At 41.5% G+C, this 14,381-nt stretch overlaps 1 long non-coding RNA gene across 4 annotated transcripts in view; it reads left to right on the forward strand.

The window, feature by feature from the left end:
- The window catches only part of LOC116083119, a 26,300-nt gene extending 14,288 nt beyond the window's left edge, over positions 1-12,012 (forward strand). For 3 of the 4 annotated variants that reach the window (XR_004115591.1, XR_004115590.1, XR_004115592.1), the window contains exons 2-4: positions 3,306-3,433; positions 5,282-5,331; positions 8,859-12,012. This is a non-coding gene — a long non-coding RNA (uncharacterized LOC116083119). Of the gene's footprint in view, positions 1-10; positions 3,434-5,281; positions 5,332-8,858 lie in introns of those variants that run through there. The other variant, XR_004115589.1, reaches the window with a different exon arrangement.
- Positions 12,013-14,381: the final 2,369 nt, after the last annotated feature.

A 14,381-nucleotide genomic window follows, 5' to 3' on the forward strand; every position in this document is an offset into this window, starting at 1 on the left:
GAGGAGGAGGAGGAGGAGGAGGAGGGAAGAATGGAGGCGCCGCGGAGCCCTGATTATGCATGGGCTGGAGCTGCCTCTTCTAACCTGTTCTCGGAGCAGGGCAGCCCGCGGTCCTCAGCCGCCCACAGAACAGGAGCCGAAACAACCATTTCCGAAGGCTACAGCGTTTATTTTTCTCTTTTGGGGAATTTTGGCGGTTGTTTCAGGGGCTAGCCAACTGGCCCCTTTAATTAAAAGCTTCAATAAAAGGCGATCGCTCCAGGAATGCAACGGCTCCTCTTCGTGCAGGATTTGCATATTTTTTTAATGCCCTAATTTCCTTGATGTATGTAAATGTAGCCGGACGTAGAGGGAGACAGGGAGCTGACGTCAATGGACGTGACCTCGCAGCTAAACCTTGAACGTGAAGCCGGGATGGGGGAAAACACGGAGCGGCAGCCGGTGGAGCCCGAAAGCGTGTGTGGCTGTATTTTCGGTGGCCAAGCCCCAGCCTGAGCTGCCAAGGGCTCTCCTCTACCAGCCCCAGGGGAGGACAAGGCGCTCACTGGTTTCTGCCCCGCGGCAGTTGCCAGTCTCGCCAGCCTTTCCACCACATCCGCAGACTCTGGTTCTGCTCCTCCAGCCCCACCAAATACTGATTCTTTTTTCTCTCCCGGTGGTTGGGGAGAAAGAAAGAAAATAGAAAAGAAAAGAAACAAATACACACCTAAAACAACAAACCGAAAACAACAGGATAACAAAATAAATGAATCCCTAGCGTTTTAGAACAACGCTTGCTTGGGTCGCTTGTCAGTAAAGAGGTTGACAATGGGACATTATTCTTCTTCTTTTTTCTTGTCTCCACAAGAAGAGGAAAGGGAGACAACAGACACCAGCAAAGCATTCCTAAAACAGGATATACTACACAAGTTCCCAGTAGGGACAGGTAAATTGCCCAACCAAAGGGCGAGGGCTTCTCTTTTTGGTACCTGTTTATACCTATGAGCAGATTATGCGTGTGAACTTCATTAGCAGCAGTGCCAGGGGCGCAAATTTTACTGTAGTAGGAGTGACGTGTGTGTGTGTGTGTGTGTGTGTGTGTGTGTGTGTGTGCGCGCGCGCGCACGCGCGCGTGTTTGTGTGTGTGTGTGTGTTGGAGGGTGCTTAGATTGGTCAGCAAAGAGGGATGCGACTTGAGACTGAAACCAGTCTTTGCATGGTCAAGTCTGGGGACTTATCCATCCAAGACAGTCGGGCTGGGGCTCGAGTTTTCCCCTTTGAAGAGATAAACCTGAAAATGCTTCCGTTGAACTGCTAGGTCCTTCCGATCGCATTGTCTGAGGAAGGGGACTTGAGGTGGGAGCCATCCCCTTGGCTGCAGCTCGGCTTAGGGGCCTGGTGTTTTCTTCCAAGGGCTCAGCCGCCCCGCAGCGGCGCAGAGAGACTCAGCCGGGAGGTCTTCAGGCTCCCCTCTCCCCGCGCGCCCGCCCTCCCGTGCCCGCGCACCGGGCGGGGGCCACTGCCACCTCCAAGAGCCGAGCCGCCCCCTCCCTCCCTTGTCACTGGCTCCAGGCCGCTAGGGTTTGGTCCTCGGCCGCCGCAGAATTAGGGGCACGAAACCGCCCGCCGGCTAGGAAGGGGCGCTAGAGGCCGCGGAGCCCGCGTCCCCTTGCGGCCGCGGCTGCTCCCACCTCGCAGTCCCAGCTTTGTTTTCCTGACCTGCTGGCGGCGACTGGGCCGCAAGCCTAGGAGAGGGAGTGTGTGCGGGTGTCCGTGCGCGTGAGCGGGAGCCGTGCGTGTGCGCGGAGGCCGGGGGCGCGCGCGGCGGGCGGGGACCCTCCCGCCAAGGACAGGCTTGGCTGGCCGTCCTCCGGCTGCACTTGGCGGGAAAGCCGGGTGCCTGCCGCTCTCAGGACGGCCTCCCTTCTCCACCCTGAGCCGCATTTACATACTGGGGGTCGTCGAAATTTTTACAGAGCGCCACCCCCTCCTTGGCCTGGGTCGCACGCGCGCGCGCAGGCTGCAACTACAGCCCCAGGCTCCTAGGTAGCCAGCGGAGGCTATCTCCAGCTCCGGGCGGGCAAATAGGCCCGAGGGAGCAGACAACCCTCCTCCGGACAGATTCCTGTACCGCCTCCCCCTCCCCCTACGCGCCTGCACCCCTGACAGCCTCCTGCTGGTGTTGTAGGATACCCACCTTCCCTGAAAGCCCCCACCTTCCCCTCTACACACTTCAGCCCCTCCTCCCACATCTTAGCCTTTTGGGCACACACACACACACACACACACAAACACACACACACACACACACACACACACACGCTTTTTCTTCCTTCTCAACCTTTATCATGCGTGCCTGGGACCTTTTGAATAAATCTGGAGTTTAGATTAGAAAAATCCTTATAATGTATTCCTTGTCTTTAGTGAAACACTTTAACAATCAGAAGGGGGAGGGGACTTGAACCAAAGGACCTTTCTTTAAAAAAAAAGTCTGCAAGTCAAAAGGTCATTCTCCAAGTTTGTAAATAATAATATTGCAAAGGGAACCCCTAAAGAAAGGAAAGAAAAGGAAGGAGGAAAGGAAGGAAGAGGAAGGAAGGAAGGAAGGAAGGCAAGCCCACAAGTTAATAAAATGGAACACTGGAAAAACAAGGCAGGGACTTCTTTTTAAAAAAAAAATATTTTTAAGAAATATAGAGTAAAAAAGCTGGATAAGAGAAAAAAGAAGAAGAAAATAAAAGGTAGAAGAGGCAAAATAAGTTTCCAAAGAAATGTGCGCTTTGCATCCTACAATTGAAAAATGTAGCCATTGCCCTTCTCCAGACGAGACATTTCTAATTTGTTCCGTCTGTCAGGAGGGGACTATGAGAGGTTTGGGTGCAAATTCATTATCTCTGGCAACGCAGAACGTAGTGTGGGGACTGAAAAAGACCGTGGCAATGGATGAACAATAGGGCTTCAGTTCATCAGTAACAAAAGCAGTGGGGAAATTGGTTGAGTTTCAGAGCACGTCCTCCTCGGCAGAGGGGGCTGGACTAGACCTTGGACAGCCCCCCCAAAAACTTGCCGAGCCTCACACACCACTTCACTCTGCACTCCGAGGCTCAGGGAGCAAGTGCTTGGAGTGGGGGGGAAAGTTGGCTTTTTCCCCCCTCCTTGGTCTTTAGCGCCCCTTTCTCTCCCTCAGAAGAGAAGTGCGGCATAAACTATTTTAGACGCAATCAAGGAAGAATCACCCATCATGTGGAATTGAGCGGCAGTTTTAAATGTACTAAGAGAAGACTGGTCTCGAAAAAAAAAATGTTTTTTTCCCTTCTTTTTTGGAGACGCCTAAAGGAGCCTGTTTGTGTGCTGTGGCCACATTCTTCTGTGACTGGATCTTGTCTTCTGCCTGGCTCCTCGATTTCCGTCCGGCTGGATTTGGGGACAACACTGCCTGGCGCAGACAGATCAAGTGAGTATCTTGGCAGCATGAAAGCTGAAAGCTCCCTCGGCTGCACCAGGCCCACAGTGCCGATGGTTGTCTGGCACCCACACCAAGAGCCCGGCGAGGACCGCTCCGAGGGCCAGTCCGGGGCTTTGCTTCAGCTAATTGATTGTATGTCTCCAATGCCAAACCTGTTGAACTCGTGAGTTGTCCGAGCCAGGACTGTTAATTATCCTTTGGGCTGACCACTAATCGTAGAAAGATGCCAGGAAAATTCGCACAGGGAAAAAAATTGTACGTAAATTTATGGTATTGGTGGCGGGACTTTCTTCTCTTAGTGCTAAGTGAAATTGGGTTTTGCGTTTTTGAATTCTGTATTCTCATTTTGAATACTGTGCTATTTTTGAGTCGCCCCAAAGTTTCAGTTACCTGGCACTGAAGCTATGGTCTGATTAGACCCTGGTGGAAAACTTACGTAAAATAGCTCACTGCATCTGGAAGATTCTCCTCCCCTCCCTTTTTTTTTTCTTCCGCTCTTTGGATTTTGGAGGTGAAGAGACAGTTTTATAAGGTTACCCCAAGTTTAGCTTTAACCGAGATGCGACCTTCGAGGTTAGTTATTGGGACTTGGAGCTGTTCAATATTAGATGCCTCTGGAATCGGAGCGAGGTGTGCTTAAGAGCCAACCAACAGAAGGCAAGATCTCTTTCGGTGGTTAGGACCTATCTGCAGAAAATTCTAAGCAAGGAGTACCTAGCTTGAATTTTTTTTTTTTTTCCTTTAGGATCTGCCGCGGTTTTCTCTTGCAAATGTGCAGGCGGTGCTTGAATAGAAGAACACTGTCTGGAAGGGTCAGGGCAATTCAGTGGAATTGATCAGAAGTTAGGCGGCAAGCCCTGTCATGTCATGGCCACGGCCGTGGGGTGGGGGTAGGGGGTTAATGCTGTGGCTGTCTTGGGCCCACAAGGATGGAGTCAGATCGGTTTCTGTCTCTCCTGGCGCTCACACCTGCCCACCACCCTTCATCTCTACCTTGGCATCAGTAACTAGGGCGCTGGTAGGAACAAGCCACTGTAGTCAGCATAATTGAACCGGTGCAATACTTTCATTTTGCAAAACAACAGCTCCACCCCTCCAGTCCAAAATAATAGTAAGCATCAAAAAATCATTAAAAAAAAAAACTCATCCTATTTTCGGGAGTATGTAAGACTTCCTAATATTGGATCGTGGGGTGTGGGGGAAGGGTTTAAAAATCCACCACTTTACAACAATCAGGTTTTACATTATTCATTGATCTACTGAAGGAAAGAGCCAATCAGGAGCCATAGATATGAATGCACATCTCACTGTGCTGTAGCCTTACAGTAAACTATTTGCATCTTTCTAATGGATTAGACATTTATCCTGGGATTCTCATTGTCTGAAAGGCCAAGAAATTCAGTCCCTTAAACATTTAAAAAACAAGACTTTGTTCCAGACTTAAAATCCTTGCATGGTGGGGCTCTCTCTACTCTTTTGTATGGAAGGTTACAAGGTTCAAATCCCTAATGTTTCTTACAGCTCTCTTCTTTCCAAGCTAAAAATAAAAGGAGAAAGAAAAATTAATTTCCTAAACCCCTCTAGATCCTGCATATTTTGCATTCCCATTATCATGCATGTCTCCATTTAAATGCAAATTAGCATATTTAACCCTGTAGTTGCTAAGGCCTAAGATACACAGTACTGGTGTTTTATATAATCTATTGGCATTTTTAAAAAAAACAAACATAGTAATTGTGAACCTTTAAATTAAGTCATATCCCTATATAATGATATAAGTATATATACATATATATATATAAACTGTGATCATTTGTTTTATTGTCTATTTTTCAGATGAGACTTCATAGAAGCATAAAATGAACAGACTATTCAATCAAACAAAGGTAATTTAAATTTTTTATTTGATAAAATCTGACTGATGTACAAAATGAAAATAGAATATTGTTTACTGGAAAACAGGTCTGCAGTCTCTCACACATCTTCTCTTGCAGCAGATAGAATTCCAGAAACATTTAAGTTTCAGTGTGTACAGCTATTTCTCCTGTCAGATCCTTTGTATGTATGTAATATATACATATATGTAGATGCATAGAACATAACGTAAATAAAGCCTGCAATAGCCTATAAGAAAGATGCTCATATTTAAAAGAAAGGGTAAGATACTTTTATTATAATGAAAGCCAGTTGAGTTCATCACTTGGGCCATGGACACTGACATAAATAAAATGACTTAAAAAATAAGACAATAGTAGTATTGACTGTAGACTACAATTTGCACACTTGTAATTCTTACAATCCAAATAGTTAAAATGAGTTGATGTTGGGCCAGTTCTTTATGCATTCTGCATTAATGTGTATAGGATTCAAAGATGCTCTAAATATTGGTCATAAACCAAGTATATATGAATTAATTAAATAGCATACTTCTGACCAAAATATGAGGAAAACCATAACTTTTTACTTTAAACTAGGATAGATTGTTTTATCCCCAAGTAAACCAGGATGTTTCAAGTCATGTTTCAGCAATTTGGAGAGCTATAAAAGATCTGAAAGCAAGCACAACAATCATACTCTAATCTACTAGATAATAGAGAGAATGTATTAGAGAACAAGCAGACAGGCTGCCTGATATTCAGCATATCCTTCACTACGCTGATTTTCAAGTAGATATTCTGTAGCTCAGCTAGATCATCTTTTAAAAGCAAAAAAAAAAAAAAAAAAATCTAAGTTTAAAGTGTAGTTACTAAGAGCTGCTCTTCACTGGTGATGTCGCTAGGACTCCTTGGAGATATGTAATTGCAATGTGTTGTGGGGTGTATATAATAATACATACAATAAGCCATGTTTGAAACCTTGGCAATATTATAAATAAGGAAGTACTCAATGCTAAATCTTAGTATATTTAATTTTCTTCTGTGTGCTTGAGAGGTTGATAGAGAAATAAAATATTTAATTGACTACATGGCTAATGAACAGACTACCCACAATCCTGAATTTGGCTCATTTCACTCACTGGAGTTCCCATGATGAATACCAAGCATGGAGACCAGTCTTGCAGTAAGTTGGCATGACTAGTGGTGCCCTAAGAGTGTGGTATTTATTACAGCATTTTCTACAGATTCTAGTGGGAGAAGGGATCAGGTATTGCAGTGTGTTAACTCATTGTAGATACTGTTTCAAAAAAAAAAAAACACATTTTATTGTTGAGTATGGGATTAGAGTCAGAATAATTTTCAAACTCAGAATATGTGAATAAATAACACCTTCCCAGCACACACACACACACACACACACACACACACACATGCACACACACACACACATATAGCTTGCCCTCTCACACCTAGATACACATGAAACAGAGATATTCTAAAACCATTTTTGATTTCTTGCGCTTTGGCTTGCACAGTTGACTATATCTGATCACATGCTTACTTTATGTAGTACAAGCCAAATCATTAATTACTCTGCTGCTAGTTCTTGGAAAGCAAGGCCATGGTGCTCTTTAATCTTCCAAGCTGCAACGCTCATTAGGATTTTTACATGATGTCAGAAGTGGCGTGCGCTTCACTGAGTTGTTTATGCTGTGACCATATGGTTTAAGAATGAACAAAACTCTATGAACACGCTTTTAGGATTGGATTATAGTGTCCGTATGCATTTCATTTCTGACTCCTCACTTATAATTTGATAAGAAATATAAACAAACGCTCTCCATATCTTAGCCTTTTCTCAATAACCAGTTAAAGAATGCTTACCATAAAAGTAAACAATATAAGGACAAACTAGCATCTCTGTTACTAAGCTGTAATCTTAATTGGTGAGATATTATGTTTAAACTCTTCATTGGAGATTTTTCCTAGCATTAAAAAACAAACAAACAAACAAACAAACAAACAAACCCAAAAAGCCAAAAAACCAAAACTTGTCAGTCTGTTCTTTACAGGTTTTATATTTTGGGTTCTGTATGTGATTAAGTAAGCAGGTTCTTATTCATGTGTTAAATGAATAAATTAGTGAATGACTGAGAAAAATGTATGTTCCAAGAAATGTAAATCTAAAAGTGTTTTAGCCACTGGGGAAAATAGAAACATTATGGAATTGAGAGCATTGTGAGGCACTGGTGATCTGTGCAATGCACATTTGGAATTATTAATTCTCCTTCAGCATGTAACTTAAAGAAAAGCAACATCACTAAAAATAATTATGAATTTGAATAATAATCCATAATGTTTACCCACAGAGAAAATGCTTCTTATGTAGATTACCATGAATGTTTTGTGGAGAGGCATTTAAATGTTAAATATTAGATGTTAGGTGTGCTAGACAGATTATCTATTATAAAGGATGAGAAAGAAAAGGACTCTTTGAAGTGATTTTAAAGTCACACTCTAAAAACTTCTAAGACAATGAATGAAGCTAATTAATTAATGAAATGACCTTGTGCTTCTAGATAGAAGGATGTGAGTGGGTGGGGCCAGGGAGGTGTGGTAGCTCCCCTCCCTTCCCATCCAGGTGTTGGACTTTTGTCGTCCTTATAAGCAAGTCTAATGCATTATTGTCCAATGTGAAATTGAGGTTTAAGACAGTAGACAAAGGCTCAGCGTTTTTGCTACAGCAGAGTTGTGTACAACATTGAAACTATTGCTGCAATGTTTACCTGTGCTGCATGCAAACCCACACACACTATATATGCAAATCATTTTAAAAAAAAATTAGCTTCACTGCTTAGATCGTGCAGTTTGAACTTACAGAACAAACACGCTGCCCTATCACCACATTACACAGATACAAAACATGACCGAGCTGTGAAGCCATTAAAAACATAACACCAAAGCAAATTGTCAATGTAACCACACATCAACTCTCTGCGTAATAACAGAGCTGATTCCCAGCCCCAGAAAGCGAGGCCCTGCTTTAAGCAATAGTAAAGTGCCTTCCATCTGCCTGCCTATGCAATCTGCCAGAAGAGAAATGCAGGCAAAGAAGTTCCCCAGACCCGAAATGCTTTTATCTGTCCTTAGAGAGAGATTTTCTCCAGTCTTTGGATATTAGAGCGATCTACACTAGCGCCAAGGAGGTAAAAGGCCGCGGGTTGCTTTTCAAGGAGCAGTCGGTAGTGCTAGTGGATGAAATGATGATTGAGAATATAGGGATTGTTGCAAAGCTGCTGCTGCCATCGCCGCCACCGCTGCCTCCGTTGCCGCCGCCACCGCCTGTGCTACTCTTGGCAGCAGGCGTGGGGCAGTTGGCTGACCACTGATGCATATCAATAACCATGTACTTGAGATTTCTCATGACATCATCATTACTTGGTCTCCCGCGGTCTCAAACCTTTGACCTTGCCGGGCTGGTCCACAATTTGGCGGTGAAAGCCCCTCCAATGATGGCCCTTTTCTCCTTCTTTCAGACCTGGGCGGCAGTACGCCAGCAAGACCGCATGTTCTCCCCGCCTAGAAGTCCTAAGAAATCGAGGATCTCCCCTAAAACATTCACATACAAGATATGTGCAATCAAGCTGCCAGCACTTGGTAAAAAGATCATGATGCCTAACCCAATGATCCGGAGCAGATCTGTGAATCAGCTGTCACTTTTATAGAATGGGATTTTCCCCTTCTTCCTCTTTAACCAGCGTTGGAAACTGCCGATGGCTTATACTCACTCAGTAGAGGAAGGCTAAAGAATCTTTCTTGAGAATGAAGCAATTTACAATGCAAATAGAGGCCTGTGAAGAGAAGGACGCTGCTGCTCACCCCCAACAGCTTGCTGCACCTCAGTCGCTGGTCTTATTTTCTGATACTAATAGATGAATTGTTGGCTAACGATGCTGGAGATTACTTGCTGGAAGGGGAAAAAAGTTTGGAATAAACTCTAAATGCAACAGATCTCATTTGGATGTTCTAGCCGCACACACTCAGACAGAAACCAGGTCATGTTTACATGAAAGGAGAATCTTAAATGCGGCAAGTATCCCGGAGGACTACGCTTCCCTAAAGCCAAAGAGGACCCGGATCTGGAACCCAGCCAGAGGAAGACAGCCTTGTGAGGGAAGCGAGTTGTTATCTTTGGTTATCTAGCTGTATGAGTGTATTGGTCTTCATAAAGCTAGATAACCGAAAGTAAAAACTCCTTCAAGATCACCGAGGAGCGTTCCGGAAAGAAAGACTGCAACCAAGAGACAGTAAAAACCAGAAAGGTCAGGAATGCTTATTGAATCTAACTTTTTTTTTCTTATGATTGAAAGTGGGATGCAAAGAAATTAAGTGACACACATGTTGAAATCTAAAAGGGCCAGGCTTTGAGGGGGATGTACAACTGGAGAGGAGAATTGTGTAGTGTTTTTTCTGGGTGAAGATGCATGTATTTTCTATATTGTTCTATTTTGAAGCAAACGTTTACATATGAGTTGTTTTTTTTTTCCTTAGAAAGCTGTTATAGCGATGCCTGGTACCTCGTTTAAAAAATGATTTCATAATTATGTAGATTTGGGCTGCTCCCATCTGAGGCCCTTCCCCCAAGTTTGAAGCTTGTGCCTGGAAACTTTCTATGTATTTGGGTGTGTACATCAAATTCTGTGAAGCTAGACTTTCAGTAAAGCTTATACTGGAAGGTTAATAATTTATATCTACCGAGGACTTAGAGCTAGCAGGGAAAAAGGGTGGGGGCAAAGGCTGATTTTTATTCTTCTATTCAAAATACAAGGACAGATGCTTCTCTGTTCCAAGAGGGTTTCCTTGAGGAAGCTACTGAAGCAGAAAGACATGATGGAGACGAGATCGCCTCCCCTCTTGTCAAAGTGTTAAAAAAATGTTCTGTCTTACTCTGCGCCTAGCATTGGAAATGAAAGTGACATTTACGCCACAACCCACGTGTGCGCCTCCTCTCTTTTTGTTTAAGGATGATCAGGTCTATCCAGGAAACAGCTCTGGCATCCCAAACTGAAATAATTAGGACGTATATAGACCTGACAAAAATGGAAAGGGGGTGGGGAATCTGAGGGTCTGTCTTGCCTAATTGATTCCGCTAAACGGAAAGCAGGAGATGTGAACGGCAGGACGCTCCGATTCCCACGCTCGGGGGCAAGTGGTAAAGGCTGGCCGGCAGCCTATGACAGACAGCCCTGTTGGGGGGTAGGGGTATGAAAAAAAACATCAAGCACACACACACCATACTCATCTCCATCGCTTAAGAAAGTAAAGGCATTTCCCACCCACAGCCATCTGCAGCCTCCTAAATGGCAACACCAACTGGTTGGTAGCTGTTATGTACTGTCTCTGTTAATTTTTAAACCTCTGTTTAATGGGGCCATGATTAAATTTGGTTTTCTCCTTTGGTTGAGATTTTCATCATTTACGGAAAGCAAGTAGAAAGGATGCTAAGACCGTCCCAGGACTGCTTGCCCTTCTCCTCAGAGAAATCCCCAGTAAGTGGTTAGGGCCTTGTGACCACCTTTGGCTTTTGTTTTGGCTGTGTTATATTTTAAAGTCACATCTCATAGCATTCATCATTATGACTTACTTCATCGGGTTGTTTACTTCCTTGTGTAACACACAGGAATTTGGCCTACTTATGCTAATCTACATTCTGGAAATAAAGCTATAAAGTCATCAGTCTGTAGAAAGTTGATTATAATCACAATATGTTAAAGAACTTGTTTTGTTTTAGACTAGTCCTAGCAGGATGTGTTTTTTTTTTTCTTTTCCTCCTCTTCCTCATTCTTTTCCTCTCCCTTTTCTTCCTCTTCCTCTTCCCTTTTCATCTAGAAGTAACTAGTCCCAGCATAAACTTTGAGGCTTTGGAGAAACCACTGTAGTCCGATTTTGAAGGTCCTTGTATTCGGTTACATTTTATCTGGCAAACATTTGTATAGGCATTTGCACATAAATACAAGCATTGCAATGAAAAAAAAATCCAAAATTGCTTCTTATCTTTCACATGGCCTAAATTACTGACACTCCCAAAGGCTTACGTTTTCTTCAGGGACAGTACATTTCTCTTTATAGCTTCCACTTCTTATAAGATTGAGACCCGAGAAACCTGCAAAGCCACTGGTAGTTCCAGTTAGAAAAGCCAGGAGACTTTAAGAACAGAACTTCTCAGTTTGGCTGCTGACCACGTGCCAAAGTTTTAGTGCTGTAGAGACATTGAGAAGACCCTTGCTTATTTACCTTTGAAGCACTGTTTGTGCAAACAAGCTTTCATTGTTAAGTGCCTGTATTCCTTTCATTTGCTTCATGTCCAGGGGTGCTATTTACCTAGAACCATTGTCTACTACAATTAACATTTACATTACAAAGTGTGTGCTTTTCTTTCTCAAGGAGGTTCAATTAAGGCAATAAGATGTTTGCTGGGGAAACCTATTGTTTACTCAAAGCACTCAATGGAGTCAAATTACTGAAGTTTTTTGCCTACATCTTGGGTCGTTTATGTAAATATGTTAACTATAACATCTAAGGAAAATAAACAATATTAAAATTATGTGTTTGCCATTGTCATTCCAACTTGCTTTGTATCATACTAATGTTACATAACTTATCGATCAATAAAAATACATTTCAATGTTACTTTCATTTTACTTTTTGCTGTTCCACTGCTCCTGCTGCAACATGTCCCAAATTTTTTTTTTTCAATTACACATCAAACTTCTGACATTTTGTTTTATTTGTGTGTGTTGAAGGAGGTACCATATATAAGCATGAGTCTAATGGTGTCCAAGATAATCACTACAGTGACCTTATCATAAGGTGATATTTCTTTGAAATTTGAAATATTCTGAAGGCATGCACATTTAAGTCAAAAGAAGTGTAAATATCAGTTAAGTAGTTCTTTGAAAGCTAGTTTTAACATTGGCAGAAACCGGATCAAGTTTATTTAGCATACCACTGCATTGTAAACCAGTTGGAGTGAAGTTGCAGGTTGCGTGAGTATGCATGTTAACTAGTGGGAACCAAGGCAGTCTTTGTGAAAGGGGAGCAGCAGATTGCTGTGCAAGGCCAATGTTAAAAAGGCAGCTGAATTTAACACCATCTGGAAGAAAAGATCCCTTCACGACTTTCTCACACCGTCAGACAAAACTAGTGTCTCTTGTTCCTAGCCCTTGTCTATGCAACCATACAATACTGAGTCATTATACTTTTGCTGAGAGAAAATTTGAGAACACAATATGGGTAACCAGTGAATGACCAAGTTTCATTGTGCCCGTCTAAGTCGATTGAAATCTACGTCTAGGGCTATGAATGGCTGTATTGTTTTCCTCACCAGGGCTGTACTAAATGTCAGCACAGTGTAAAGAAAAACTTGAAGTCTGCAAATAACTTACCAGATCTCAATTATAATATTTTCCCACACTAGAACTAATATCATTGCAAGGGGTTACATTGCAGAAAATACAAAAAGAAATGAGAAGAACTAAGAGAATTCATTATGAAGTTATTTTATCTAGACAAACATTTTAATTTGCTGATGAGACATTCAGGATGCAGGTCTAGTTGAAGAGTGGAATTCATTACTTGGATGTTGAAGTTCCAAAAATGCTTCTTGTGCAATTAAAATAAATTAAAAACAAATACCCACTTCAATCTGAAACTCTGATTGAGCATAAATGGACTCCAATTGGGTTTTATTGCTGCAGTTCTACTTAGAAGCTGTTAGTGTGACTCCAACTTAAATTTGCTTTCAGTTTCAGCATACTACTTTTTTCAAGTTTGATGCTGTGATGGACACTATAAATGAACACCATAGAAATATATTTTCCAAAACACACAAGAGCATACTGGTGTATTCTAGTGCCCTGTATGCTTCCTTTTTATAGTTTCTAAGTGTTTTTATACACATGTATCAGTCAGTAATCCTTCAGGTTAATGTTCACATGATCTATTTGACTGTAAACAGTTAGAAAAGAGTAACAAAATAGTTCAGAAAGAGTAAAAGAAGCTGGTGGTTTATGTGCTACTGAGATGTCTATTTTAAATATAATTGACTTTGCAGTTTTGCTATTGTATCACTAAGTGTCACATAGTTCTTCATGTGCAAGTGCAAAACAGCGAGTAATTGCCATTTTGCTGAATAACACATCTGAGTTGCCAATGTCAAAGGTATTATTTTGTGTATTCCTAAATAGGAACATCGACTGCAGTCTTTGACATTTAGAATATTTTCCTGAAGTATTTAAAAAGAGGATGATCAAATGATACCTTTAAAAGTAAATGTAAGCTATAGGTAACATTTCCCTTGCTTTATTTTGTGATGCTACAAATTAATAATGAAAAGTAACTCAATAATCAAATTATAAGGCATATATCATTAAACACAGAAAAAAACACAACCCAGCAACAAAGATAGAAATTGAATAGAAGTTAAAACACAGATGCATACAAGACTTCTATAATATCTTGGCAAAATAGACATGAGTATGTTTTTCAGTGCCTTTCCTTCTCTGAAGTTCCTATGAATATGCATAATAATAAAAATAACTACACTATTTATATTAAAAATGGGATGCTTTTTTCAAAATAGCTTTTCTTCAGGTCTTAAAGCATTACAGTTTGTATTAATAGTTTTCTTTATGTTTATTTTAAGAATTAATATTACTTTCTTACTTGAAAATATGTAAAATTCTAATGTGATTTTGTGTTGTTTGATGAAGATATAAAAATCATTTAAATAATGAGATGAGAATGCTTACATTTCAAATTGAAAACCACTTTCTATTCATAGAGTACATAAACATTTTAGGATAGCTCATCATTTTAAGAACTTTTATTTTTAAAAAAAACTTTTATTTTATTTTTTTATTTTTAAACTTTTATTTTTATTTTTATTTTTATTTTTTATTTTTGAGTGGCTAGATAGGGGGCTGGAGAGATGACTCACTGGTTAAGAGTACTTGTTGCTCTTCCAAAGGACCCAGGTTTAATTCCTAGCATCTACATGG

This window comes from Mastomys coucha, unplaced genomic scaffold (assembly GCF_008632895.1).
Source record: "Mastomys coucha isolate ucsf_1 unplaced genomic scaffold, UCSF_Mcou_1 pScaffold8, whole genome shotgun sequence".
Classification (NCBI taxonomy): Eukaryota; Metazoa; Chordata; class Mammalia; order Rodentia; family Muridae; genus Mastomys; species Mastomys coucha.